The sequence below is a fragment of the Mytilus edulis genome, chromosome 10 (assembly GCF_963676685.1).
Source record: "Mytilus edulis chromosome 10, xbMytEdul2.2, whole genome shotgun sequence".
Lineage (NCBI taxonomy): Eukaryota > Metazoa > Mollusca > Bivalvia > Mytilida > Mytilidae > Mytilus > Mytilus edulis.
Window position 1 is genome coordinate 76,245,260 of NC_092353.1, and position 7,268 is coordinate 76,252,527.

The 7,268-nt window shown below is 32.1% G+C and overlaps 1 protein-coding gene across 2 annotated transcripts in view; it reads right to left on the minus strand.

The window, feature by feature from the left end:
* The window catches only part of LOC139491903 (beta-1,4-N-acetylgalactosaminyltransferase bre-4-like), a 29,982-nt gene extending 24,707 nt beyond the window's left edge, over positions 1-5,275 (minus strand). The window contains exon 1 of one of the 2 annotated variants that reach the window (XM_071279827.1): positions 5,143-5,275. The gene's annotated coding sequence lies outside the window, so the exon portion shown is untranslated. Of the gene's footprint in view, positions 1-4,235; positions 4,505-5,142 lie in introns of those variants that run through there. The other variant, XM_071279826.1, reaches the window with a different exon arrangement.
* Between the last annotated feature and the right edge of the window lie 1,993 nt (positions 5,276-7,268).

The window sequence follows — 7,268 nt, forward strand, 5'->3', positions numbered from 1 at the left end:
AATATTAAAATACAATACAATCTATGTCATAGAAATCTCTATATATTTTTTTCAATTAATTATATATGTGTTAGGATGGTCCTAGGACCATCGTAGTTAGGACTGTCCTAAGACAGCTTTGTTTTACATCCTAAGACATGTCTCAAACACGTCCTAAGACCATCCTAAATAATGTCCTAAGACCTATCTTAGGACATATCCTAGGATATTTTCATTGACACGGCCCCAGGGGCCTGTTTATAGAAACTGTCCTAAGATCGGTCCTAAGAATTTCTTAGGAGAGAAGTAAGGACAAATTTAGGACCGACTTACGACACGTCTCAGCATGCACATCGAAGCTATCTTAGGAGTATCTTAGCTAGGATGTCCTAACTGCTGTCCTAAGTATTGGCGGAAAAGAAAACTAAAAAAATGAAAATATTTTATCAAATTTAACCAATAACTATTAGAATTTAAAGAAAGATTAATAGTTATAGATTAATTTATAGTTTAAAATTAAAAGTAATAAATAGTTTTTATATTATAATTGTACATTTTAATTTGATTAAACGAAACGTATGATAACAAAATAATAAGTTTGTATATAAAATTGAACAAACTAATTGTAAATAGTTAAAACCAAATATGTAATCGGTAAAATCACTATATGCTAGAGTCAGTTGAATTCGAAGTGTCACGGTTTCATACTTATTAGTTCAAAGGCAAGTCTCGTGCATCTTTCATATAGATACAGAGTACTTCAACTATTTTTTTATTAATACTTGTGTATATGAGCAAGAGACGAAATTCGAATTTTCCGATTTAAAACTACACTCTCCTGAACGACTTGATAAAAGAGTAAAACTTGTCAAATGTAGCAACCAATTCTGCTGAAAAGAGGGGTTCGGATATAGCATGCATCATATAAGGGACCTAAATTAGATTTTCTAGGAAAGGAAAGGGTTAAGGATGAAATTTGAAAACGGTTGGACAGGAGTTTGGAATAAAATAAAACATGATGGACAACTTTGCAAAAACAAAAGGCGGATAACAATTTAACAATTTATGTAAAAAAAAAAGTCACAATATACATATAAATAAAAATGAAGGACAGAGACAACAACCAAAAGAAAGCATGGTAATATTTTTCAACCTAGACCCCCCTCCCTCTTTTCACCCCGCCATTAAAATGAAATGGGACCTATACAAACCATATTTGTTTATAAAATAACCATCCTAAATATATCCTAAAGTTAGGACTATCCTAAGACCATCTTAAGACACCTAAAGTTAGGACAATTCCTAGGATTTTCCAAAGTTGCGACATGTTTGACAAACCCACTTAGGACTAAGATATGTCCTAAGTTGGTCTTAGGATACGTCCTAATCCTAAGAGAGCTTCGATAAACAGGCCCCAGGAACATATATATTGACTATTGTTAGGTATACTGTTCCCAGAATTAACTAATACACTCGAAGGTGATTTTGTTTATCAAAAGAACATTTATATGATTATAGAAACAGATTCTTACATAGTTACAAGTGGTTTCTGGGATTTATCTTATCTCGATTAGTTAAATTATCAATTTTCATTTTTAACTATCTCGATTGGATAAGCCCGATAATCCACTGGTACCAATGTAGGTGGCTCTTTAATGGCGTTACATTTGCATAGTGAATTCGACTCTAGGTGCGGATCAAGGTTTTGATGCTTATTGTGGTAAGGGGGTGTGGCTCTTGAGAATTAGGATTTGGAAGACCATATGTTGATATGAAAAAAATGGGCTGTAGCTTTACCTAATTTAAATTCTTATGCCCAACTTCGGGACATCATGTTTTTCTGTCTGTGCGTCCGTTCGTCCGTCCGTCTGTCCCGCTTCATGTTAAAGTTTTTGGTAAAGGCAGTTTGTGATGATATTGAAATCCAACTTGAAACTTAGTACATGTGTTCCCTATGATATGATCTTTCTAATTGTAATGCCAAATTAGAGTTTTTGATCCGAATTTTTCGATCCACTTAACATAGAAAATGCGAGTGGACACATTTCTTGTGTTTTGTTCTTCTATTTTTAGGGTCGTGATCCGTACCTGTATTCCAATGATGCACTTGAGTGATTAAACTTTCTTTCGTTTACTTATATTTTTTTTACACCATCAACCTATTTTTTAAATATTTTTTTGTATTAAAAAAATGTCCATAATCGTATTTCACATACCTTTCTAATTCAAATATTGAAGTTTATATTAGGGGCGTTTAGAGTTCTGAACAGTTAATAAGTGAGTGTCCAACAAACAGATGACTTTTGATCTTATTTAAAAAATGATAACTTTATCTTGTGTGAATTTTACACAACCACTCCTCTTATTGATATAGAAAACTGTGATTTCTTGTCAATATTGGTTCTTTTATCGCTGTGTAAACGAGATAGCATTCTTACTTAGGATAAGGGCGCTTAAGATAAAGAAAAAAAATGGAACACCATGCATATACTTATTCATATATACTAAGGAGAAATGTCATCTTTAGTTAAAACCCTCAACCGAAATGGGAGTGTTACCCAAATTCCGCTTTTTATAAATTTTTCAGGTTTCAACTTTTCTCTTTCTATTTCGTACATCCCCATGTTTTCTCCACCGCATTTTTTAAAAATCTTTTGACTCAATTGTTAAATACACAAATAAAAATTATAAATGTCTACCAGTCTTTTTTTTATACTGGTAGACCGGAAAAAATGCAAGTTTTTTTATCGACCTTTTTACGTACAAGTTGTGTACAATTTACTTATTGGTTCAATAAAAATTAATAATTTCAACATGTTGCCGTATAATCATTAATGTTATGGAATTATCCATTGTTGTTAATAAAATACCGAAAAAATGTTCAAATGGTCGAAGGTAAACTTTTTAAGATTCTGAATGAAAAAAACTATATTCGACCAACTTGTTATAATTGAAAAAGACCTTAATAAACTGGAAAAAAATACCTGCTATGGCGAAATAAATTTAGTTTGAGATATAGAGCTGTCTACAGGACAAAAGTTCTCTTTGTTTTATAATTTAATTTTCTGATTTGTATTCCCCAAACTTTGTTTAAAATATGTTTAAAAATGTATATTCGTTATTTGTCACAGTCTGGTGTCTTATTCATTATGTTTTTGTACATTTTATATGATTAAAAGTATTACATTAATCAAACTTGTGTGTGTCCTTTTATCGACAGACCACATCTTGATTGTTTCAATAAACAAAATGTGTACATTCTAAGGAAATGTATAATATATTTGTACTATAACCCAAGAAACAGGAAGGAAAACTTAATTTGTTAAGCTTTTATTCTGTTCATAGCGAGTAGAAAGAAATTTTGTATTTTCCGAAAATTTACGTATATGCATTGTGATTATCATGCAACTCTACTTCAACCAGAGACTAAAAATAGATTGTGTGTTATTTTTCTCTGCATCCCGTCTGTTGTTTGATTGTTACAGAAATTGAAACTACTTAAACGCGGACCGCGAAGAAGACACCCAAACAAACTGTGATTTGTCGCTTTACCAGCGACGCAAACTGAGACAATCAACTTTTTTCCTAGATGGAATCACCCCCCCCCCCCCCCCCTTTTTAAGGATTTCTGGACCTGATCATTCAAATCAAAGTTTTTCTATACTACTGCATTTTTTCCCCTTATAAGCTGTTCCTGGTCTTAAATGTTTTCCCAGGTCCATGTGCAATGATATCTAATATGATCAATACTAAACAATTGACAAATCTTTCAAAATTTGCCTTATCCTTTCAAACTGTAGCTTTGGGATTATAATTTTATGACGTGTTAAAAAATAAGCCAAAAAATTGTAAGGACCTCAAAGAACACACGTTGAGCTGTAATACTATATATGAATTAGAGTCAGTAAGAATAAAATACGTTTTGGAAATAGTCCTAGTGTGAAATAAATTTAGGGACAAATGGCCCTTCGCCTTTGTTATAATTTTGGCAAATATAAAAAAGAAGATGTGATATGATTGCCCATGAGACAACTATCTTTTGAAAGTCATTTCAAGTTTCCTGTGTTCTGTAGGCTAATCCTTAAATGCTATTTTTTTCTGTAAATGTCTCAAATACTAGTAAAATAAGAAGTTATAAATATCATACAATAACACGATTTTTTCCTAAAAAAATGTTAAAACAAGTAATGTCCATGTTGTCTTGTTTAAACGTAAATTAAGAGTCGTTAAATTAAACAAATTGATTTATTACTTACATCATATTAATTTCCATATACGTCCATTTTAGAAAAAAAAATGTTGTGTAAATTCATTGTTAAACCGGGACTAAACGTTACGTGTATATCCGTTAATATATTTACGACATAAGAGTCAGTTTCGGAAAGCCTCATATTCGATCACATCATCTTATTCATATCCACGTTTGTAAGCTGTCGTAATACTATATATTTGACAAGTCAGGCACCTCATAAAAATTAACAAGATGACAACGTTCACCTATAACTTTGACATGAGCTGGTATAATGACCAATTGTTTTTCTTAAAATATAACAACGTGTTTGCAAATGTTTCTAGGCAATATATTTCGATTGATTTTGGAAGGTATTTATTCAATATCCTACGAAATCTGCATAAATCAAATACTAAACCGATTTGTGAAGTCTTGAAGCGCACCGATTTATTTTTTCTAGGAAAATATTATGCATATGATAAACGTATAGCGGAAACGAATATTTTATTGGTTTCAAATCCAAAATTGCAGAAATTTTACTAAAATTTTACAATAGTATTAAGGTAAACATGAATTAACCCACAAGTACAGTCATACATATATATCAATCAACATTTATATTACATATCTATATATACATATAGAAATATACGTATAATAAAAAAAAAAAAGACCTACATGTACGTAAGAACTAAATAAAAGTAAGTAGTGACTAAAACTGGATGTTCACTAAAATTTGACAATAGTTATTAGGTAAACATGACTTAACCCACATGTACAGTCGTATATATCAATCAACACTTCTATTACATATCTATATGTAGAAAAATACGCATACATATAATTAAAAAAGAGACGTAAAATCTAAATAACAAAAGTAAATAGTGACAAAAACTGGATTTTTTTTTAACCTTAACAAAAAGCTGCCTTACCTTGTCTGTCTCATACACCTGACATAGCTAGGTTGTCCTACAGATAACAGACCTTTCTGATAACACATGAAGATAACGAAAATCCGGAAATCAGGTATTGGTTTTAATATGGAAGTTTATTATTAAATCTCTCCATATGTTAAGTTTGAGATTTGTTTTACGAAAACACCACACTACTTCGTAAATACATAGAAATTTTGTCATATTTCTCATTATAATACAACAATGTACAGATGAACGCCCGGGGCATATAGACTTAGTTCCGTTTTCATTTGTTATTATGTGTTTTACATATTCCGAATGTGTATATAAACGGAATGACGATTTCAGGCTAGCATAAACCAGCAGGTTTGGCGAGCATCGAATAAGAGTTCTAAAACCAGCAAACCAGTGTCATTTAATTTAAAATTTATAACACTGTAAATTTTAAATTAAATGACATTGCTAAGCTCTTGGACAGAACTTGGAGAGAAAGAGTCCGACTTCATTAATGTGTAATTAAATCATGTCAACACTCAAGGTATACATTAAGCTCCGTCAAACTCTCTTCCAGGATGTTGACCGCTGGGGGCCCTGTGACCCTGCCTCGATGAGGTTGGGGCGTACACTTAAAAATGGCATATGTGCGTCACTGGTAAAGAACTCCATAGTACCCATTCTGATGAATGGAAGCGGTAAAGTTATAATTTGATATCAATTTTTATTGATATTTCTGCCTTTTTTGCAAGAGTTATTTCCCCCCTTTTCAATGCATGATTTTTTTAGTTTTCCTAAGTAAGATTTTATGGGACTTTTTTCTGTGTGTATTTGGGGTATAATGCTAAAGATTAAAACTTAAACATCTTCTGTTGCAATTACTTTCAGGTTAGGGTCAAATTTTTGCTAGATTGACTGGACAAATATAATAGAAGCTATGTAGTTCGATTGCAAGTAACAACTTTAATTGCACAACTTAATGGCATTCGTCTCAACTCGGCCGATTCCGTACCCTCATCGGATAGAAGGAGAGTTACTGTAGCGGATTCTACCGAGGATTGCCGAATGAACTTAATGGCATACATAAGTTTCCATTGATATTATTAAACTATGGGAGATAACTGTAATATATTTGTAGGACTCTAAACTGCGATGGTACTCTAAAGGGGATTAAAACATCGACGTTAAAAAAGTCTTTTTGTTTGCAAAAGCTACTAGTATGCTGGGTATAACATATGTGATAGGCTTTATAATTTACCGGTAGGCTTAAGTGATATTTTCTTAATCAACAAATCCGACCAAGTAATAATTGCTATAAAGGTAATATATGTGTCGCAACATATTATATTTCATGTGCTATAGTAAAATGATTTTTGAACAATTCGGAGCGTATTGCATATTTGAATAATTGGTGTATGTTGCCGTTCACACTAATGATCACTAATGTTACAACCTCACTTACAGTCGTAATTGAAAATTAAAAAATACAAAAGTTCATTGTCGGAATGTGCAACATTTATTTGTATAAGCTTTAATTCAAATGCGAGAGAAAGTTGTTAATCAAATATTCCTAATCTATCTTCCAGCATGTTCATTTTTGGTTTGTATAAACGGCTGTTAACGTCATTATCAAACTACGTTTCAAACGTCTATATTTTCGCGGACCATCACACTTTAGCGTGACCATCGTACTTTAGCGTCCCCATCGCACGTTAGAGTCCTACATATTTAAACCTAAGAGGAGCTATATATAGGTAAGAGGATATATGTGCTACTGTAAAGCCACTTTTTTTTAATCGGCAAACAGCTCGGCAGATTTCGATACCCATAATTTAGATCTACATTGTGAAGTTTATGCTAGTAGTCATCCAATCGGAAGAATTGCATTAGAATCCGCCATTGCTTTGGGTTTTCAATTGTTTTGTTTCAAGAGCCATTGATAAGCCTTAATATTCAGGTAAAACAATCGTCTGGCTTACCAGATTATAGGCTTTTTTCTATATTAATCGAGTGCTTAACGCGAAAAAGAAGTTGCAATCTGTTCGACACTTTTAGATTGACCAATACTGCATGCTGAACGTCTGATTGCAAAGTTTATAATTTGCATTTAAGAACTGAATGCTTCTTTTTGTAAATTCATTGGGATGTAA